This window comes from Mizuhopecten yessoensis, unplaced genomic scaffold (assembly GCF_002113885.1).
Source record: "Mizuhopecten yessoensis strain PY_sf001 unplaced genomic scaffold, ASM211388v2 scaffold10485, whole genome shotgun sequence".
Classification (NCBI taxonomy): Eukaryota; Metazoa; Mollusca; class Bivalvia; order Pectinida; family Pectinidae; genus Mizuhopecten; species Mizuhopecten yessoensis.
Window position 1 is genome coordinate 35,096 of NW_018408570.1, and position 21,366 is coordinate 56,461.

At 37.5% G+C, this 21,366-nt stretch overlaps 1 protein-coding gene across 1 annotated transcript in view; it reads left to right on the forward strand.

The window, feature by feature from the left end:
- The first annotated feature begins 325 nt into the window (after positions 1 to 325).
- LOC110460834 overlaps positions 326 to 21,366 on the forward strand; it is a 39,020-nt gene continuing 17,979 nt past the window's right edge. Inside the window, exon 1 of the mRNA XM_021514010.1 lies at positions 326 to 708. The gene's annotated coding sequence lies outside the window, so the exon portion shown is untranslated. The remainder of the gene's footprint in view (positions 709 to 21,366) is intronic.

Below are 21,366 nucleotides of genomic sequence, written 5' to 3' on the forward strand. Positions count from 1 at the left end.
TAATTCTAAAATTAATTCCACTTCCTAAATTTATGCACATACATCATTACAACCTCGGGGTATGTAATAGATTAGCTCGTTAAAAATAGAAAATAATTTACTGGATAGTGGATATCCTGTGAAGTTACAATATGCTACAGCTTGCAAAAAATCTTTAACACAGATTTACTTTAGTGGCAAAGATTGTCACGTGTCACGTTTTGTTCACTACACATTTTAGATATAAATCATTACAAAACACAACCCATGAGAAAATACCCATGTGAAAGTATCCGTTCCCGCCTTTAATGCCGCACGTGTACAATCGAACGTAATGACATGGGTTTCCATAATTGTTGGTCGGGATCGATAACGTGGCACAGATGTGAAGCACCAGGCGATGTACACTGCCAGTCACACAGGTAGATACAGGGGATGGGAGCAAACTGCTTATTTGTAGAGATGCTCTATTGTAAAACATACAGGGATGTAATATACCTATAGAGACAGCTTTGTGATGTAGCGATCAGGGAGGATACCTGGAGGATACCTGGAGGCCTTGGGCATTACACACTGTTGCGTTTGATGTGGGATTCATTTTGAATCGTGGACTGTTGTTCTCTTTAACTTTGTTGGCCGTGGAGGAGATTTTTGTTTTTACTAACTAAACCTAGGTGACAGCTCTGAGAGTCCATGTGTAGTTACCCTGTTAGACTGAGCGTCACACAGGTAAGTGTTACCTGTAAAGGGGTATAGGATGTACAGATCGATGAAAAATCTCTATGTGGTGACATCGCGCATCTCCTACCTTTACTATATTTACTTGCACTGATGATTGCAGTCATTTTATATGTATGTGTATATAAATATTTGTGCAATAACACGCAATATGTGAGGCACGTGTTACCGTGGTTTTATATAAGTATTAAAAAAAAATGTTTTCTGGTAAACGTTGTGTTATATCAGGGATAATGATCATAACATATCATTAGTGAACGTTGGTTATATTTGTAAATAATGTTAATTTTATCGAGTTTTTTTTTTCTTTTGTTTCTTTCTCTGCGCCCAATTAATGCATAGCTATTCTAATTGAATACAGGACAGCAGTATTCGTCCCTGATTAGAGTAAGGCTTAAGCATATCAACGTTATCAGTTGATGGCTCTACGAGTATATATTTATATCGCCTATCAATATTCGCATAATTATTTCTTCAGTTTCTGGAATCATACGGATTGTTTTCAGTATAGCATCATTCATTACGTCAAATATAAGCTCTTACATGACTTCTCTCATTTCCTCTAAATAAACTTCATATTCATAATAATTGAACACAATGCAGATAGAATAGTATATGATGCTGGTCGGGGTTCGTAACTACAAAACTGTGTCTTTGACAATACATCAGAAACAAGCCCTTGTAGAAATGTAGTGTTGATGCATATACAGTATAAATAAATGAAAATTAAACTGAACGAACATTTTATGTCATCAAAAGATTGGTTTTTTTCTTCTCCAAAGTACACACTGCCATCATTTTAGACGTAAAAGAAAAGAGTCTATTTGATCATAGTGCGCGAAACCTGAAATGTAACACTTACCTCCCTTTATGTATTGTGACGTCAGCATATATAGAGCGTCATGAGGTAGTGATATTGTTACTTTTTTTAAGCATCTAAAGATCTTCTTTCGCCTTGTTCGTAGTAAAAAAAACTAGCGTGATCGTTCAATAGTAACTCTTATATCTGTATTTCGTCGTGGACCAATACGTCCTTCGGGATCTTTGTCGTTGTAAGGCAGTAGTTTTTATCAAAGCCGTCACTCATCTATGTTCATCTGTCAGTACAGAGTCTAACATTAATACGTCATCAATTATAATTGAGTTAAGATATAGATGTTAGTAAGTGTAACGTGGGAAGATGAACGTAACACACACATGTAATTGTACCTTTGACATTCGGTAATATACACAGTTAGCTAAACATGAATTACGCTGCATCGTACAACTAGGTCGTCCTTCTAGATCTGATTGGTGATACTGAGGGCCGAAGGGTGGAAATTCATGTTTGTCTGAACTTCTACTGAAAACTGTATTTTGCCACGACAAGATATTGACTTGTTAGTGGTTGTTTTATGTGACGTCGTCACTAGGCTCGCTGGTGTCGTTTACAAAACAACACAGAGATATTCTTACAACTTTAAGTATACTATTATTACAGTGTCAGCAGTGTTAAAGGAAAACAATGTTACACAAAACGCCGTAAAGGGATTGGTCTTCAGAGAACGTCCGAGTAAGTTCAAGGACATGTCAGACACGGGCACGAGTATTATATCTGTTGATAAAGTACAAGACCGGAAGTGGGTTACTCATGTTATCAACTCTACCAATTGCTATGAATTTAAAGACTAAGGGAAGTGTATATGTAATTGTGTGGTGATTCTTTCATCTTAGATAAATACAATATGTGCGTATTGTTTTATGGATATATATATTCTTCTTAGACAAATAAATATGTGGGTTATTGTGTTATGAACATTTATACTCATCTTAGAGAAATAAAGATGTGGGTTATTGTGTTATGAACATACATATTCATCTTAGACACATAACTGTGAGGATTATTGCGTTATGGACCTTTATTTTAATCTTAGGCAAATACATGTGAGTGTTATTTTTATGAACCTATATATTCATCTTTGACAGATAAATGTGAGGTTGTTGTGTTATGAACCTATGTTCTCACATTGTTTGTAAAGACGCTTTCACAATTCCTGGTTTCAATACAGGGAGAGTCGATTTGCATCCTTGTTTTATACACAACGGTATACCAATGTAAAACTTGTAAAGTAATGTCTGGTGTGACGTATTTGTTTATAGTACCTATCGGTATTCATCGGATTTGAAAATATAATACATGTAATAACTAGAAATATGTAGTACTTGTAAGAAGCTCCTTTATAAAACAAGACTTTGTTGATGCAAGGGTCTAAAACGTAAATATGTATTTTATCATATATCGATTTCGTATATTGAGGGCTTATACGTGTAACTAAAGTCAAAGGAGTGACAATATTTGACAGGTATATTCTGAAATTAGCATTACATGTAAGTCGTGTCAGAATCAAGTACAACTCTTTGTACAAGGCTCAGCTAATCTCTGGGACTGATGGTCCACCAATAGAGAACAAGGCTACAGCCAATCTCTGGGACTGAGGGTCCACCAACAGTGTACAAGGCAGGCTAAGGCCAATCTGGGACTGATGGTCCACCAATAGAGAACAAGGCTACAGCCAATCTCTGGGACTGATGGTCCACCAATAGTGTACAAGGCAGGCTAAGGCCAATCTGGGACTGATGGTCCACCAATAGAGAACAAGGCTACAGCCAATCTCTGGGACTGATGGTCCACCAATAGAGAACAAGGCTACAGCCAATCTCTGGGACTGAGGGTCCACCAACAGTGTACAAGGCAGGCTAAGGCCAATCTGGGACTGATGGTCCACCAATAGAGAACAAGGCTACAGCCAATCTCTGGGACTGATGGTCCACCAATAGTGTACAAGGCAGGCTAAGGCCAATCTGGGACTGATGGTCCACCAATAGAGAACAAGGCTACGGCCAATCTCTGGGACTGATGGTCCACCAATAGAGAACAAGGCTACAGCCAATCTCTGGGACTGAGGGTCCACCAACAGTGTACAAGGCAGGCTAAGGCCAATCTGGGACTGATGGTCCACCAATAGAGAACAAGGCTACGGCCAATCTCTGGGACTGATGGTCCACCAATAGTGTACAAACTACGGCCAATCTCGGGGACTGGGTCCACCAATATTGTACAAAGTACGGCCAATCCGGGTACTGATGGTCCACCAATAGAGTACAAGGCTAAGGCCAATCTTGGGGATTGATAGTCCACCACCGGCAGAGAAACAATGTTACGGCCAATCGCAAAGACTAATAGTCCACCAGCAGAGTACAAGGCTACGGCCAATCTTGGGGACTGATGGTCCACCAATAGTGTACAAACTACGGCCAATCTCGGGGACTGAGTCCACCAATATTGTACAAAGTACGGCCAATCCGGGGACTGATGGTCCACCAATAGAATACAAGGCTAAGGCCAATCTTGGGGATTGATAGTCCACCACCGGCAGAGAAACAATGTTGCGGCCAATCTCGGAGACTAATAGTCCACCAGCAGAGTACAGGTCTACGGCCAATCTTTGGGACTGATAGTCGACCACCGGCAGAGAAACAAGTCCACGGCCAATCTTGGGGACTGATAGTCCACCAACGGCAGAGAAACAAGGTTACGGCCAATCTCGGGGACTAATAGTCCACCAGCAGAGAACAAGGCTACGACCAATCTCGGGGACTAATAGTCCACTGGCAGAGAACAAGGTTACGACCTATCTCGGGGACTAATAGTCCACCAGCAGAGAACAAGGCTACGACCTATATCGGGGCAAAATAGTCCACCAGCTGAGAACAAGGCTACGAGCAATCTTGGGGACTAATAGTCCACCAGCAGAGAACAAGGCTACGACCAATCTTGGGGACTAATAGTCCACTGGCAGAGTCAACCACCTTGTTATGTAAAATGTACGCTGGGAATACTAAGCAACGAAACACTTATTTAAAAAATAATAAGTAGAAATATGTGTGGGTTGATATGTGTGAAATGGTTTGTTATGTACCGATTGATTTAACATCGACAAATAAGTAACATGTATACATGATGTGTTTTGAGATCTAAATGTAGGTGATAATGAGTTGGACAAATGGCGTCGTTAAATGGCGATACCCCTTTGGAGATTCCGACTGAATATTAACTTTTTGTTCTATATGCGGTTTGTGTCAGGGTTTATGCCTTTTCGTGTCTACATTTATGCTGACATGTTCGAATTTTACCTGAAACTAGCATCATATATAGAAAATATATCGTATTGCTATGTGGTTCGTGGGTGTGTGGGATTGTGACATGATGTAAAGCCACTGTACGTATGTCTTATCTAGTACAGTCTTTATCTGATCTAATGTTATAATTCGTCAATATTCCATAAAATAACACCCCTGCAGGTAAATGATCGGGAAAAGAATACACATGCTGCAGTACAGAAGTGTTAAAATTTATTGATTGACACGTGCAGTAGATTTACCATAGAAAAGGATATTACAAAATATAAACAAAGTACAAAAAAAGTCCGCAACTACGTGCTAAAGTTAAGTACATAAGCAACGCTAAAGCGCTTTACAGTGCATAGACAATCAATACAATCAACATATATACATATTTATAAAAAAATGCATAAATCAGAACAATTTTGAGGAATTTGAGAAGCTATCTTATCAAGCGCTAACTACTGGTCATATGCCACCTGGGTAATATCTCCCTTTGTTTGTATGCCTGCGTGTTTGCGGGAGATGTATCTTGGTTCCTATTACATCAGGGTGAGGTACATCATGGTGTTCAGTTCAAGGGTTCGAATACCTGTCAAAGAGACAATGTTTTAAAGCTTTGTACGTTACCATCGACTCATTACGGTTATGGTAAAAAATAATCATCCCTTACCATGTTGGTGTGACAGAAATCTCCAACCCGAGGGAAGATGTTTTTTGATTGTCTAACCCGAGGCTCTGCCGAGGGTAAGACAACAAAATAATCACCCCGAGGGTTGGAGATTTCTCTCCTTCGCCCTCAAGGTAGAGGATGATTATTTTTCTCTCATCCTATCATTTCAGTCACAACTCCATCGACAGTAGTCTGCAATGTTTGTAAACAAAAACACATGTGGGGTATGGATATCGTCATTCTCTTTTGATGACGTCACATTTACCGGTGACACATTTTAATGACGTCACAATTGAACACGTGCTAATCTATTCATTTTATTTCCGTAAAGTTTACAACTTATAGGATTTTCAACAAATAATCTCAAGTACAACATATATTTACATATTACTGGCACATTCATCACAAATGAGCAGCAACAACAACATCATCGAAATCATAATCCCATCGCTTTCATCATCATCATCATCGTCGTCGTCGTCGTCGTCGTCGTCTTATAACTCTTTTACATTGTGTGTATTTACTAATTCGATAAGTTTGAATACAGATGGTTTTTGCCAGTAATAATTTGTAATATATTTTCTCCTTAGATCTAGTTGACGTGGGCAGGTAAAAAGAAAATGAAATTCATCTTCTATCTCTATTAGGTCACAGTTACTGCAATATCTTTTATTTCTTGCAACATTCCTGTATCTTTCCGTTTCTATTGCAAGATTGTGAGCTGACATACGTAATTTGGTAATCATAATTCGACGTTGTTTTGGTATAAACTTTGTTAAATAATATTGCAACATCACGGTATCTATCATATATCTATAGAGATCACATTTACTTGAGATTGCCAACGAGTTGAATAAAGTTTGTTTTGCCTGATCATCTATGCGATGTTTAATAATAGGTAGTAGACAGATGTCGGTAGCTGCCTGCCTTAGCCATATATATCCAAACCCTAGTTCAAATAATTTATGCTTTATGAATAATAACCAATTGTGTTTCGGGTTTTCCCTCCAAGTTTCTTTCAATAAAAACTGATATGCTTCTTTTAGAATACAATTTTCACAATTTAACAACTTAAACCAATATTTAAACATTCGAAGCATCTGATTGTTTGCCAGAGGAAGTCGTCCAAGCTCAAAATATACCATAGCATTGCACGTAGATTTTTTAACACACAGTATATTTTTACAAAATTCCATATGAACCCTTTCTATTTCAACTCCTTTATAACTACTCCATATTTCACAGCCCTAATATAATACACTACTCACGTATGTGTCAAAGAGGTGTAGCATAGTTTTATCGACATGATGCTATCTTCCCCTAGGGGGTAACAAGCTGATCTTTCCCGGTTAAAACGGGAGACACACCTGTGAAGGGTGGGAGAAAAGCTTATCTTTTCCGGCTTGATAGGGAAATACTCCTTTGAAGGGTGAGAAAAGGTCATCATTACAGATTGATTTAATTAAAATCCTATGCTGTTTTATAGCAGTACTCATTGAGCTTCTTATCATACTTTCACATGGAACCTTATGCAATACTGGTCACCAAACTAATTACATATGGCTTATGTATTGAACACAACAAAGCGATCAGGTACTAGAGTGTACGCTGGTAACTTCAACCTCAGAGATATTAGTATACAAGCACTTGAACATAACGCCTTATTTCCTCATTCTCCCATGATTTACCTGAGGCAAAAAGCCTTGGCACAGGAAAGCCCAAAGTGATGAACATACGATGGCTCATATATCTAATACAATAATGGAGAACTCTACATCGCTATAATTGAAAAAGAATAACGTGACACATATACCAGTGTTAAAGCTATAATCTATACGATTTTTAATGATTGTTTTCACAAAATGCTCTTCTGCTGCCGTAGCACAGACTCTTTGTTTGCTATTTCTGTAATACTGTTTTACAAAGGGTCGTCTTGACTATTGTGTTTCTGTTGTACTTCCTTTCAGGAAATTATATACTGTATTTTTGATATGTCTTAAAGAGTTTAGTAATACACAAACACGAGTTCATCTATTGGACATACACTGAATTTTGTAACAGACTTCATAACATAAAATACGATGTCGACCACGGTAGTGTAGAACTGCTACCAGAGTTGAATTTGACTACGTGTGTTGGTTGTTCCGTATCGTGAGTTGATGATTCCTCCCACACCTGGACTACATGTGGTATCTCGTACATATGTAATATATACATGAGCTACTCTCGCTGACGAGATTGCTCACGGCACCTGTACAACATAAGTCAAACACTGAATAGCGTAGATAGGAACTCCAATACCAGTTTTAATTACTATTAAAATACATTGCTTAGTGTTTTGCACAAAATGCAAATATTGGCAATGCTTTGTGGAATTATTTTTTCGAGACCTAGAAGTTTTTGCTGATATCGCATTTACTAAATGATCGTGAAAACATTAACGTGAGAACAAATTGACTCCATAACTAACATATCAACGATTGAACATACACGTACTTTGTCAGATGTTGTCACTATAAAATATATTGACATAATATGTACTATATTGACAGTATTAAACATATTGATATACTTTGTAAGATAGAGACATTATATAACCTTGACATACTTTGTCAGATAGAGACGTTATATGACATTGACATTCTTTGTCAGATAGATACGTTATATGACATTGACATTCTTTGTCAGATAGATACGTTATATGACATTGACATATTTTGTCAGATAGAGACATTATATGCCATTGACATACTGTCAGATAGAGACATATAAGACATTGACATACTTTGTCAGATAGGGAGATTATATAACATTGACACACTTTGTAAGATAGAGACATTATACGACATTGACATACTTTGTCAAATAGAGACGTTATATCACATTGACATACTGTCAGATAGAGACATATAAGACATTGACATACTTTGTCAGCTAGAGACATTATATAACATTGACATACTTTGTCAGATAGAGACATTATATGACATTGACATACTGTCAGATAGAGACATTATATGACATTGACATACTTTGTCAGATAGGGACATTATATAACATTGACATACTTAGTCAGATAGAGACATTATATGACATTGACATACTTTGTAAGATAGAGACATTATATAACATTGACATACTTTGTCAGATAGAGACATTATATGACATTGACATACTTTGTCAGATAGAGACATTATATAACATTGACATACTGTCAGATAGAGACATTATATGACATTGACATACTTTGTAAGATAGAGACATTATATAACATTGACATACTTTGTAAGATAGAGACATTATAAAATATAAATATACTTTGTAAGATGTTGTCACACTATGAGTCATAATCACTTACTATGAAATATTTAATTCACCACCATCATCAACGCAAAAATGTCCACACCGTGAATAACATGAAGAGCAAACTCGTGAAACGTTCTCCACGCAAAAATACGTTTTTATAATAAAACATTTGTACTATTCATAACTTGGTGAAATTGTTATGGAGAATCTTAATAAATGACGAAACCTAGGCATGTCTGTTTACGCACATAAAGATTTGTTACTGAGACATTCACCAAAAGGTCAATACCCGACTGCCACTGGTGTGTTGTGTTTAGACGGGTAGTTATTGCGCCAATCAGACGGAGCTAGTAGTGATGGGTATAGGAGAAACTATCTCCATGGTAACGTATGGATACGTCATGGAATTCAGTAAAGGTTAGACAAAAAACCCGGGGCTATATATTTAAAACATCGAAGACCGCTAATGAATAGAAAGGCTCAGGGAACAAGATGAACGGAGAAACCCTGTTCTGATCCTAACAAATAGGTCCATGTTTGACATTTGTAAAATGCTGAGTTTCCTCGAACGCGCTTTGTACTGTTAATGATGTACATCATGTGACGTAGACACGAGTCGATAGAGACTACCTTACAGTTCCTGTATGTCGTATAGCATGTGACGTAGACACGAGTCGATAGTGACTACCTTACAGTTCCTGTATGTCGTACAGCATGTGACGTAGACACGAGTCGATAGTGACTACCTTACAGTTCCTGTATGTCGTACAGCATGTGACGTAGACACGAGTCGATAGTGACTACCTTACAGTTCCTGTATGTCGTACAGCATGTGACGTAGACACGAGTCGATAGTGACTACCTTACAGTTCCTGTATGTCGTACAGCATGTGACGTAGACACGAGTCGATAGTGACTACCTTACAGTTCCTGTATGTCGTACAGCATGTGACGTAGACACGAGTCGATAGTGACTACCTTACAGTTCCTGTATGTCGTACAGCATGTGACGTAGACACGAGTCGATAGAGACTACCTTACAGTTCCTGTATGTCGTACAGCATGTGACGTAGACACGAGTCGATAGTGACTACCTTACAGTTCCTGTATGTCGTACAGCATGTGACGTAGACACGAGTCGATAGTGACTACCTTACAGTTCCTGTATGTCGTACAGCATGTGACGTAGACACGAGTCGATAGTGACTACCTTACAGTTCCTGTATGTCGTACAGCATGTGACGTAGACACGAGTCGATAGTGACTACCTTACAGTTCCTGTATGTCGTACAGCATGTGACGTAGACACGAGTCGATAGTGACTACCTTACAGTTCCTGTATGTCGTACAGCATGTGACGTAGACACGAGTCGATAGTGACTACCTTACAGTTCCTGTATGTCGTACAGCATGTGACGTAGACACGAGTCGATAGTGACTACCTTACAGTTCCTGTATGTCGTACAGCATGTGACGTAGACACGAGTCGATAGTGACTACCTTACAGTTCCTGTATGTCGTACAGCATGTGACGTAGACACGAGTCGATAGTGACTACCTTACAGTTCCTGTATGTCGTACAGCATGTGACGTAGACACGAGTCGATAGTGACTACCTTACAGTTCCTGTATGTCGTACAGCATGTGACGTAGACACGAGTCGATAGTGACTACCTTACAGTTCCTGTATGTCGTACAGCATGTGACGTAGACACGAGTCGATAGTGACTACCTTACAGTTCCTGTATGTCGTACAGCATGTGACGTAGACACGAGTCGATAGAGACTACCTTACAGTTCCTGTATGTCGTACAGCATGTGACGTAGACACGAGTCGATAGAGACTACCTTACAGTTCCTGTATGTCGTACAGCATGTGACGTAGACACGAGTCGATAGTGACTACCTTACAGTTCCTGTATGTCGTACAGCATGTGACGTAGACACGAGTCGATAGAGACTACCTTACAGTTCCTGTATGTCGTACAGCATGTGACGTAGACACGAGTCGATAGTGACTACCTTACAGTTCCTGTATGTCGTACAGCATGTGACGTAGACACGAGTCGATAGAGACTACCTTACAGTTCCTGTATGTCGTACAGCATGTGACGTAGACACGAGTCGATAGAGACTACCTTACAGTTCCTGTATGTCGTACAGGATGTGACGTAGACACGAGTCGATAGTGACTACCTCACAGTTCCTGTAGTTCGGATTACACTACATGTTGCTAGTGGCGATGACATTTCGGGTATCGAACAAACAAAAATCGCTATTGAAGACATGAAGATAACCTTCTCCAATATATGGCTTTTAGACAATGAGTCGGTATTTGTTTCGGTATTTACGCGACTGTCTTTATGTTGTTTCCGTGAATAACTTGTTCCAGAAATCCATTATATAATTGTCCAGAGTTGAGTAATTAAGGTGTTGGTTTGATGTCTTTTTGTAGCAAATTCAGTCTACGAAATACAAATAATATTTCCTATTGGCTTCGCATGTGTACGGAAAGTGTGTACGTCACAGTAGCCAAAGGAACATATTCCTCAAACTGTCCACATGGTCAAATACTCATTATAAATGAGATCTCGTCCTGGCAATTTCTTTGTATATATATATTGGTCAAAGAAGTAATATCAACAGTAAATTCTCATATAACACTTGATCCTTACATACACATCTTTCTGGGATACGAATTACTTAAAATTGGTTTATGGGACAAGGAAGCAATTCAAACAGTGTAGACAATATGAGGTTGCCAAATTTTGGAGAAATAAATATACATTGAATTGAATTACTTTGAACAAAACATTATGACACAGTACACTTGCCGATATTGTTATTTCATAATTCAGACACACCATTTGGTTAGTAGACCCCGTTAAATATGATGTCAAGTACGTATACATAACCGGTCACTACTACGAACCATACAAAATGATTAGGGGGCCGTGGTGGCCAAGTGGTTAAAGTAACTCTGCTACCGCTAGCCCTCCACCACTGGTCGCGGGTTCGAGACCTACGTGGGGCAGTCGCCAGGTACTGGCCGTAAGTCGCGATCGGTGGGCGTTTTCTCCGGGAACCCCGACTTTTCTCCACCACCAAAACCTGACACGTCCTTAAAACACAAATAAACCAAACCAAAATGATTATATACGTGAACATTATCAATAAATCTCAGGTTTCATTGTACTACATTCCATTCACGTCCATAAATGTATCCCGGACTGTCACTGGACAGACGTGTATATCGTTAAAGTACATACCTAATACAATTAATTATATAAACCTTTCTATTGTAGTGATGATAACAAAAAAGTATAAACAAGCGGACATATGTTTGTCTGTTTATCTATATAACCTGAAATTACATTTGGTCGATAGACTCTGCCATATTCTTACACGAGATCAGTGTCTGATTACTGTAAAAGGATACTACTTCCTAATTAGGTAAAATGTACCGTAAGTGAAACGTGGTAGTAAGTGAAACGATTCAAGATTTTATGTAAGAAGCTATCCCAAAAATATACTACAGTAAGATTCTAACTTGATTTCTAAAACAGTGTAACTATATCCTACACGAGACAACAGTGTTTTCCTAACATTGTTCCAAATTCATCTACACTACCGACGGTACAGCTAGAGGGCGTACAGGCGTCTGTAACGTTTACGAAGATGTCAAACACAAATGGTTGGTCCCGAAAACTTATTTTTTACGAACCATTTCGAAGCAGTGACTTTAATCCCTTGATGTGAAAAGGGAAACCTATATTGGTCATACTGCCTTTCCCTGCCGGCTCGGAGATCGGCTTGCTTTATCTCTGTTTCTCATCATATACATCGAATAACTTTTGGTTCCTTGTAGAACTAGATGATTTATAACAAAAAAAAACTATTGGTGACGCTGACGAGCCTAACAATAACCGCTGTCCCGGTTTTAACTCTAGTGACTTCTGCGCTAACCTTCTTGTTACCCTAATGTCATTATAGATATTTTGTGCTCACTCTTGGCCATAAACACATGACCACAGTGTGACATTTTTATATGGCAGAGCTTCCAATGGCACATCGCGGTGACTGATCCCGTGTGAATGCCGTTATTATATAGCACTTGTTTTTGCATAGATAATGATCACACCAACACAGGTGATGTAATGTTAAATCAACGTTTTCGAACACCTAGTAATAATTCTTATGATCAAGAATAAAAAGAAGGCTTTACAAGTGCCTTGCTTCCTTAACAAAGCAAATACCACAGCACCCCCACCCCACCCCTCCAAAACAAATTAAAAAATTGAGAGACTTAAATTAAAAAAATTATGATAATATGATCATATAATGTTGAAAGGAGCAGTATTAGCAATAATGCTAGATTGGTATGCTGCTGTTGTTTTATCTAGTCATTGCGCCGCTTCCGTTGATGAATTAGAATGCGTTTGTTGGAACTATTTCCAGGAAGTTATCGTGACGAGAATTGAATGGCGTTGAGTGTTACTCGCCAAAACCGATGTTATTTACACACTGAGCACGGCATGACTAAGATCAATGAAACTGATGTATCGAATTGTCTCCTACTTGTCAGGGACGAGCATGCAATCGATCAATATACACCGGCTATATTAATAGCCAAAGTGTTACGTTCAGTGTATCCTCTATTTAAACTAAAACGCTTTTGTTTACGGAGACAATCGATCTTACCTTCCACTAATGATTATGAGCATTGATTAGGATTCAGAATTACCCAGTATCATATTCTGATAAGGTATGCCTTTGATTATATTTCATATCTGTGTTGCAGGAACAACACTTTTGAATATTAATAGGCTAATAGAAATGTCACTTCTATGAAATCGCTCATCATCGTGACTGATAATAGCTATCGGAAGTTTTACTGGGTAAAAATCAATATGGCTAAGAGTAGGAGTAACCTCATTGAATCAGATGATTAGATTTTAAAAATGAGAATGGCCCCCATCTTGCCAGTATCTGCCAAGATATTTGTAATTGAGAATAATGGAATGCATGGTCGTTTGTCTAAAACTATACACCTGTATCCCCACAGGTGTATGTACACGTCCTCAGGAACAGATTGAAAAGCTGATGTAGCGAATCGTGAGTCGTTATCATTGTTTACATTAAAACAATGACATGCACGTATAGGAAACATGCACGAAACAACCGAAATCCAACGACAATACCGAAAGGCAACAACTGGAACCGACCCCNATACCATATTAATCAATGCTAATTAAACTACAAAAACCAATTGTAGCTTCGACTGTATTGTGGAAAACTGGACTTCACGAACTAACAAGTGCAATATTGATCGATTTTAAATAAAAGAAATTGCCTGTTCTAGTAAACGAAACAATTTACGGCAAAATTCGGACTTACTAAATATATATGATAACGGTAACAGGTTAATGAACATTTCATGTACTTAGTAGTTTCTCTTTTTTAATAAGGCACTGTTTAATTAAGACTACCGCGAAAAACAAAGACAATACAAACATGTACAATGTGTGATATGTATGTTATTGCGGCTGCGGTGAATCATTACTCCGATTGACTGAGAGTGGTAGAGCGGTAACCGTTACTTAATAAGATTACATAACAACTTAACTGTTGGTGTTTGTTGTCTCACTAATTTGTTTCTTTGTGTATACTATTTGTCAACAAATTATTGGGAATGGGGGGAAATATTGGGAGCTATATAGATATATACTTTATATCAGCAGTATTTTCTGGAATGCTTATTTTCAATAGTTCTTCTAACTACATACTGTATAATTACTCATTTTCGTGGGGTTTCCTTCGTTGATTATTTTGGCGTTATCTTCTTCCACGGATTTATAGGTCCACGAAGTAATAACAAGTTTGATATAAAACACTTCTCCGTTTGAGAAGGGTATTGGTAATTCACGAATTCCTGTACCCTCAAAATGGTGTTTTGTCGGAAAACCACGCAAGTTTGGCCCACGAAAATATCAGAAAAGAAATAAAGACCCAAACACGCTGTATGTCTAAATAAACATAAACGATGTAGCTGAATTCACGATCGTCACTAATGGCGAATTAATGTAAAAGACATCTCCTAAAAAATAAATGATGTACCCTGGTGTATGATTAATAAGAATATTAAAATATCCTTTGTTTGTACAATGAACCAAACAATCCTTCTTGGCGAGATACATATTCATTTTGTTTCAGGAATCAGAACAGTCTCAACAATATTTTTAAAAAAAACCAAGACAGCATATTGACAACAACAACCACTTGCTCCTTTTATATACATCGCAACAATATCAATCCGATGATTTCGATCACAGAAGAATTTGGCTAACAGTTCGTGTTCCGACAAACCCATAGATGTACAGATATGGATTTTCAATACAGCGCGCAGGCTTTCAGACAAATAATTCTTCTCCAAGGCCAAATCAATGACGTCATATCTATTGTTTCCACAAGTGACGTAGGTAGCAGTAGTTATCGTGTTAAATGGAATGCTTCATAGAAGTGTATAGAAAATCATTCTCTGGCTTAACTTCAGTGTGAATTCACGAAGGTGTCTTGTTATCTATGAAAATGACACTCTAGTTTTAACCATTGAAACACAAATAGCGAAAGATTCATGAAGCCACACATTTTAAAATTTCCAATATCTATTTTTATTATGTAGAAGTTAGTAAAAGTTTCAATGTTCACACTATTTTAACATCTCCTAATTGAATTTACCACTATTATTAATATGATAAGCAGACCGACAGAGAAAGGAAATACAAATTTGAAAAAGTTTATTTGCAGATACAGAAATCCGAACGAAGCAAACATTTCAATTAATCATATGACCACTTCGTCAATTTAATACTCATTAGTAGTACTAAAAATCAGAAGAATTATAAATGCATGACAAATGTTCCAAATCATTTGTAGAATATAGCGAAAATGGCAAAGTCCTAACATAACTCTTAAAAACTTTTAAAAAATCACAACTTTTAGCTAACCAAGATAATTCTTTAATAAACAAGTAATTCATGTAAACCGGGGCCGCGTTGCCGAGTGGTTAAGGCGTCTTACCGTTCTGATCACTACATGTAAAGCCCTCCACCACTGGGTCGCGGGTTCAAGGCCTACGTACGTGGATCAGTTGCCAGGTACTGGCTGTAGGTCAGTGGTTTTTCTCCGGGAACTGCGCCATTCCTCCACCACCAAAACCGGACACATCCTTAAATGACCATAGTTGTTTATAGGACGTAAAAATAAACAAACCAAACCAATTCATGTAAACCTTGCCATATTTAATTCCAGCTACAAGGCTACAGCCAACTTCCGGGACAGATGGTCTACCAGCAGATTCGACCAATTGAAAATGACCGAAAAGACCCCCTTCTGACGTAATCCTTCGTTTTATATAAACAATCTTTAAGTGACGATTGAATTTCTATCATTTTTCATTCCGTTACATATGCTTGTCTAATTTATACATGTTTTCAAAAACATAAATGGTATTAATTTGGTTTTTAAGCTCATTTTGTAAACAGCAAACTATATTTGTGATTTACCATACCCCTTTTGGTACCCCCAGAAACCCACTTTCGGTCAAAGTTTTACCTTAGTTATTCCGCATGTCACACAATAGGACATATTTGAACAAAATAAGGAGGGGAAAATCCGAATATACCGGGGCCCAAAAAAGGGCCTTATAGACCCCCTTCCATTTCGCTCTTTACGTGACCGTTCCCGACATGTTATGTATTGCATTACTCTTACTTTTGTTACATGTTTTTACGTCTTATTTACATAAAATTAGTACATCACTCAGAGAGTGGTTCCGTAGCAGCTCATGTTACCTCTGCGCATTCTTTTTAGCAGAATTACTTACTTTTATATCTATACATTATGCATTGATCAGCTGTTGTTTGTCAGGTGACATTGAGCTAAATTCCCAGCCCTTTTCTACCATTCAATCAATTGCTTCTACTTCCTCTTCAGGTATATAGTTCTGTAACGATAGGTATTCTTTCGTCCATCTTAGCAGCAAAAGTTTCAAACAAACCTGATATTCATTACATAAGTGCTAAATTCATCTCCTCTTCTATCATGTCCGCTACTGATAAATTGTCTATATCTCTACGTCGTGCTTTAGACTATTGGCATTTGTTGATATCTGGAGATATACATAATGTAGAACTGAATCCTGTTCCCATCTAGCTCCTCTTCCTCATCTATATATTTCGAATATTAGTGGCCAGCTTGATGCAGTAAGTAATTTTTCATTCGTCCATCTTAATGTTCAAAGTCTCAAACACCGAGTTAAATAATAACACAATTTTATCCTTTACTGAGACATGTTTTCTAAGTGATATCTCATCTGACCTTAACCTGCCTGGATATTCTGACCCATTCTGCTACTGTAGACCTGATCGAATGGGCGGTGGTATATCGGTTTATGTAAAATATAATATTCCTGCAAAGAGAAGATCAGATACAGAGATAGCTACCACTGAATGTGTTTGGTTAGAAATTGTACTTGGTTCAGAGAAAATATTATATGGTACTTTTTATCGGCCTCCAAACTCTCCTGTCATCATATGGTCCCATATCTCGCATTCTATAGAAAAAGCGTATAATACAGGTATTTCTCATATTTTGATAACCGGCAACTTTAATGCAAATGCCCTAGCTGTAGACCACCATTCGTCCCACTTACGCGATGTACTTGCTTCCTTTAATCTAACTCAGCTTGTTGAATCACCAATTTTTTATACAGAGGCCTCTGAGTCATTGTTAGATATAGTCTGTACTAGTAGTAATAACCTTATTAATAAATGTTATGTTGGAGAAAGCTTCCCTTACCAACCGGTTAGATATCATTGTCCAATTAACTCTTCTTTTAATATTTCAAAGCCAGTGCAGCAGGTGTTTGAGTGAAACGTTTGGCTTTTTGGCATAGGAAATTACGATTTATTTAGGGAAAAACTAACCTCAGTTAACTGGAATTTATTGAGTTATTTTGATGATATTAATGATGCTGTCAAAAATTTCTTAGATATTTTGCTTACTATTGCTAAATCTTGTATTCCGAATAAAAAAAATAACCATCAGATCTAATGAACCCCCTTGGCTATCAAACGAAATAAGGAGATTAATTCGTATAAGAAAGCGCGCTCATAAAATACCCATACTAAAGCTCACTGGGCAAAGTTTCTTCGACTTCGCAACAAATGTGTTATATAATCAAGCACGCCAAATAAACATATTTTTCTAATTTATGTTACGAACTTCGCAAACCTTCTAATATTAGTGCTAAACAATGGTGGAAAACTGTGAAGCAACTATTACCTAACTCTGGTAAATTTTGTATACCACCATTGCTTCATAATAATAGCGCTGTCTCAGAAGACTGAGAGAGCTTGCTTATTTAATTACTTCTTTTGTGCCCAGTCTACAGTTGATGATTCCAATGTAAATCTCCCTAACATTAACGACGAATGTAATAATTTATTATCTGATATTGACATCACAGCTAATGCTGTCAGAGATTTTATTCTTACCACTGACTGTTCTAAGGCCATTGGTCCTGACCTGGTAAATCCTCGTCTTCTTAAAGATTCAGTTAATATCATATGTGTCCCATAAAGAAATCTCTTTAACAGGTCAATTAGATCTGGGGTATTCCCATCTGAATGAAAGTTTGCTAACGTCACCCCTGTGCATAAAAAAGATAACAAGTCTATTTTAACTAATTACAGACCTATATCACTGCTACATTTGTATCGATGGTTTTAGGCACGGTGACAACAAATCAACTTCTTGCGATCATTCATGATACACATTTAGCTTTAGACAATGTCAGGAAATACGTATGGTCTTTTGTGATATTAGTAAAGCTTTCGATCGTGTTTGGCATATAGGCCTTCTTTGTAAATTATCCAGCTATGGGATTCGAAATTCGCTATTAGTTTGGTCTGAAAATTATCTTTCCAATCGAAAGCAGAGAGTTGTCATCAATGGTAAAAATTCAAATTGGTTAAATGTTAAGGCTGGTGTTCCACATGGCTCAATTCTCGGACCTCTTTTATTTCTGATATATATAAATGACACTGTTAAAGATATACAAGCAAAAATAAAGGTATTCGCTGATGACACATCTCTTTACGTCACTGTTGAAATTCCTAGAGTCAGCGCAGACATTCTTAATAGTGACCTTAATAAAATTCATAACTGGTCGCAAAGATGCTTAGTAAATGTTAACCTTCCAAAACAGAAACCCTGCTCATTAGTAGAAAAAACATTAAACCTGCTCACACTCCTTTAAACATGAACAATACTAACATCTCTGAAGTTACTACGCACAAGCATTTAGGTATTGGTCACTAGAATGAACACATCAGTTATTTGATATCTAAGATTTCACCTTAAATAAATATCTTACTTAAATTTAAATTCTCTTTGGACAGGTATAGTCTCCAAACTATGTTCTTCTACACTCTCAGTCGACCTATATTAGACTATGGCGATATCCTATGGGACTGCCTTACTCAAGCTCAATCTGAGTTATTAGAAAATCTTCAATTAGAAGCAACACGCATAGTCACTCGCGGCGGCACTAGACTCACAAGTAGAATTAAACTGTATACTGAAACAGGTTGGCTTCCCCTCGAGGAAAGACGTAAACAGCACAAGCTTATTCTTTTCCACAAAATGGTTCATGGTCTGGCTCTTCAATATCTTCTAAATATTCTACCTCAGCGTAACCGAAATTACCACAACAATGATACTCGCACGGGTAATAATTTTCGTCCACTTGTTTGTCATACGAGTCTCTTTAATATACCTTTTTTGCCATCTGTCATCAGCATCAGTATCTGGAACTCCTTATGTAAATGTACCGTTTTTTTACTGTTATATTTTGTTAGGAGAGAGCTTATATAGGCTATGCCTGTTGCCCAATTTCTTTTGTGCATAATATCAGTTCAGTAAAATATTCTGAATTGATATTCGAACCTGCGCCTATTAGCGCACTGGTGTTAAAACGTCGTCAACCGCTTAATGGCTCGCGTTCCCCATCTCCTGTGTTAAGTAGTATATCTATTCGTTGTTTGTCATTTCGCCTGGCTATATGAATCGTCAATGATGACGTTTATATAGTATTCGGGTGATGTAGGCCAATGTAGCAATGTATTAACTAATTGTCTGAAAGGTACTCCCTCCTGCTCCATCCATATTGTATGATCGATCAACTGATAACACACGTTAAAATCGCCCAGAGTAGCTTTTTAAAAGGTCAAATAGTGTGTGTTACATGGCATTAGAATAATGTGCAGGTTTAGTTGAATTACCTTAAAGACAAATTCGATTTTCTGTCCGTTGAAATGACAATGTAAGAGCGTGCTTCTTTGTTACCAGTTGCCCTATAAACAGTATTCAATTACCCAAACAAACGTGCGTCATTAGAAATTACGTAAGTAACATCCGCGTGCTGTTTGGACTTGGCATTTTATCTGTATTTGATACACATAAACGTTAATTAAATCTATATATAATTTAAATTGCTGTGGAATTTTATAAATGACTACATTATGTGAACATTTCCCCCGTTTAATGGTAGTTTGATTGCCATTGAGTTGTGCGTTGTCGCCCAGAAATATCCATCTCTATACGGAAGTGAACTGCTACTTGTGACCTCTCTGCACTGCTGTTTATCTAGGCTGATGACATGGAGCGTCATCTGTATATCTATCTTTTACGGCTCTTTCCCAGGGGAAATACAACAGTGTTGTCTAGGGAGTCGTAATGACCGAGGGAACTGATGTCCTTTAGTGCTGAATTGGATTAACTTTCAGAATGGGTAAAATATATCAGATCTATCATTCAAAACAGAATTAGATGATTAAAATTTTAATTGAAACGAAACAAGAAATCAAATGTATTGTTTCCTTACCCAAATGTTCAAATCACGCTCAACTATCTGCATTATTGTTGTGTCTGCAAACAATATATCTAATAACTTTATTTTAAATATCTTAATTTGCCTCAATTACATTGTATATTGGACCCGAAACTTCACAGGAATCGTTATAAACAACATTTTATCGCTTCCTTTTCCAGTTGCTCAACATGATGCAGACTTCTCACTAACATCCACTGCGCCATTAATTAGGGTTACAACCTTATTGTGTCACGGTCTACTTTACATGTGCAATAAATGGAATGTTGATTATGAAGATATAAAAACAAAGATTTTGATCAATATTGGATATCATCTTTTGAAACAGGTTTCTTTAACAAAACGTTTAATTGCTTGACCCTTCACACTACAATACCACATACCAAACTGAAGGAGGGCCTTCGATCTTTTGATTAGAGCTTTCAATTCAAGAAAGGCAAACGACGATACAAATATATGGTTGTAAATAACTTTGAAGTATATTTTGTGAAAAACAGAACCATATCTCGTCTTATTCTCTTCAACTCCTTCAGTGGTCGCAAAGGAAAATCTTTTC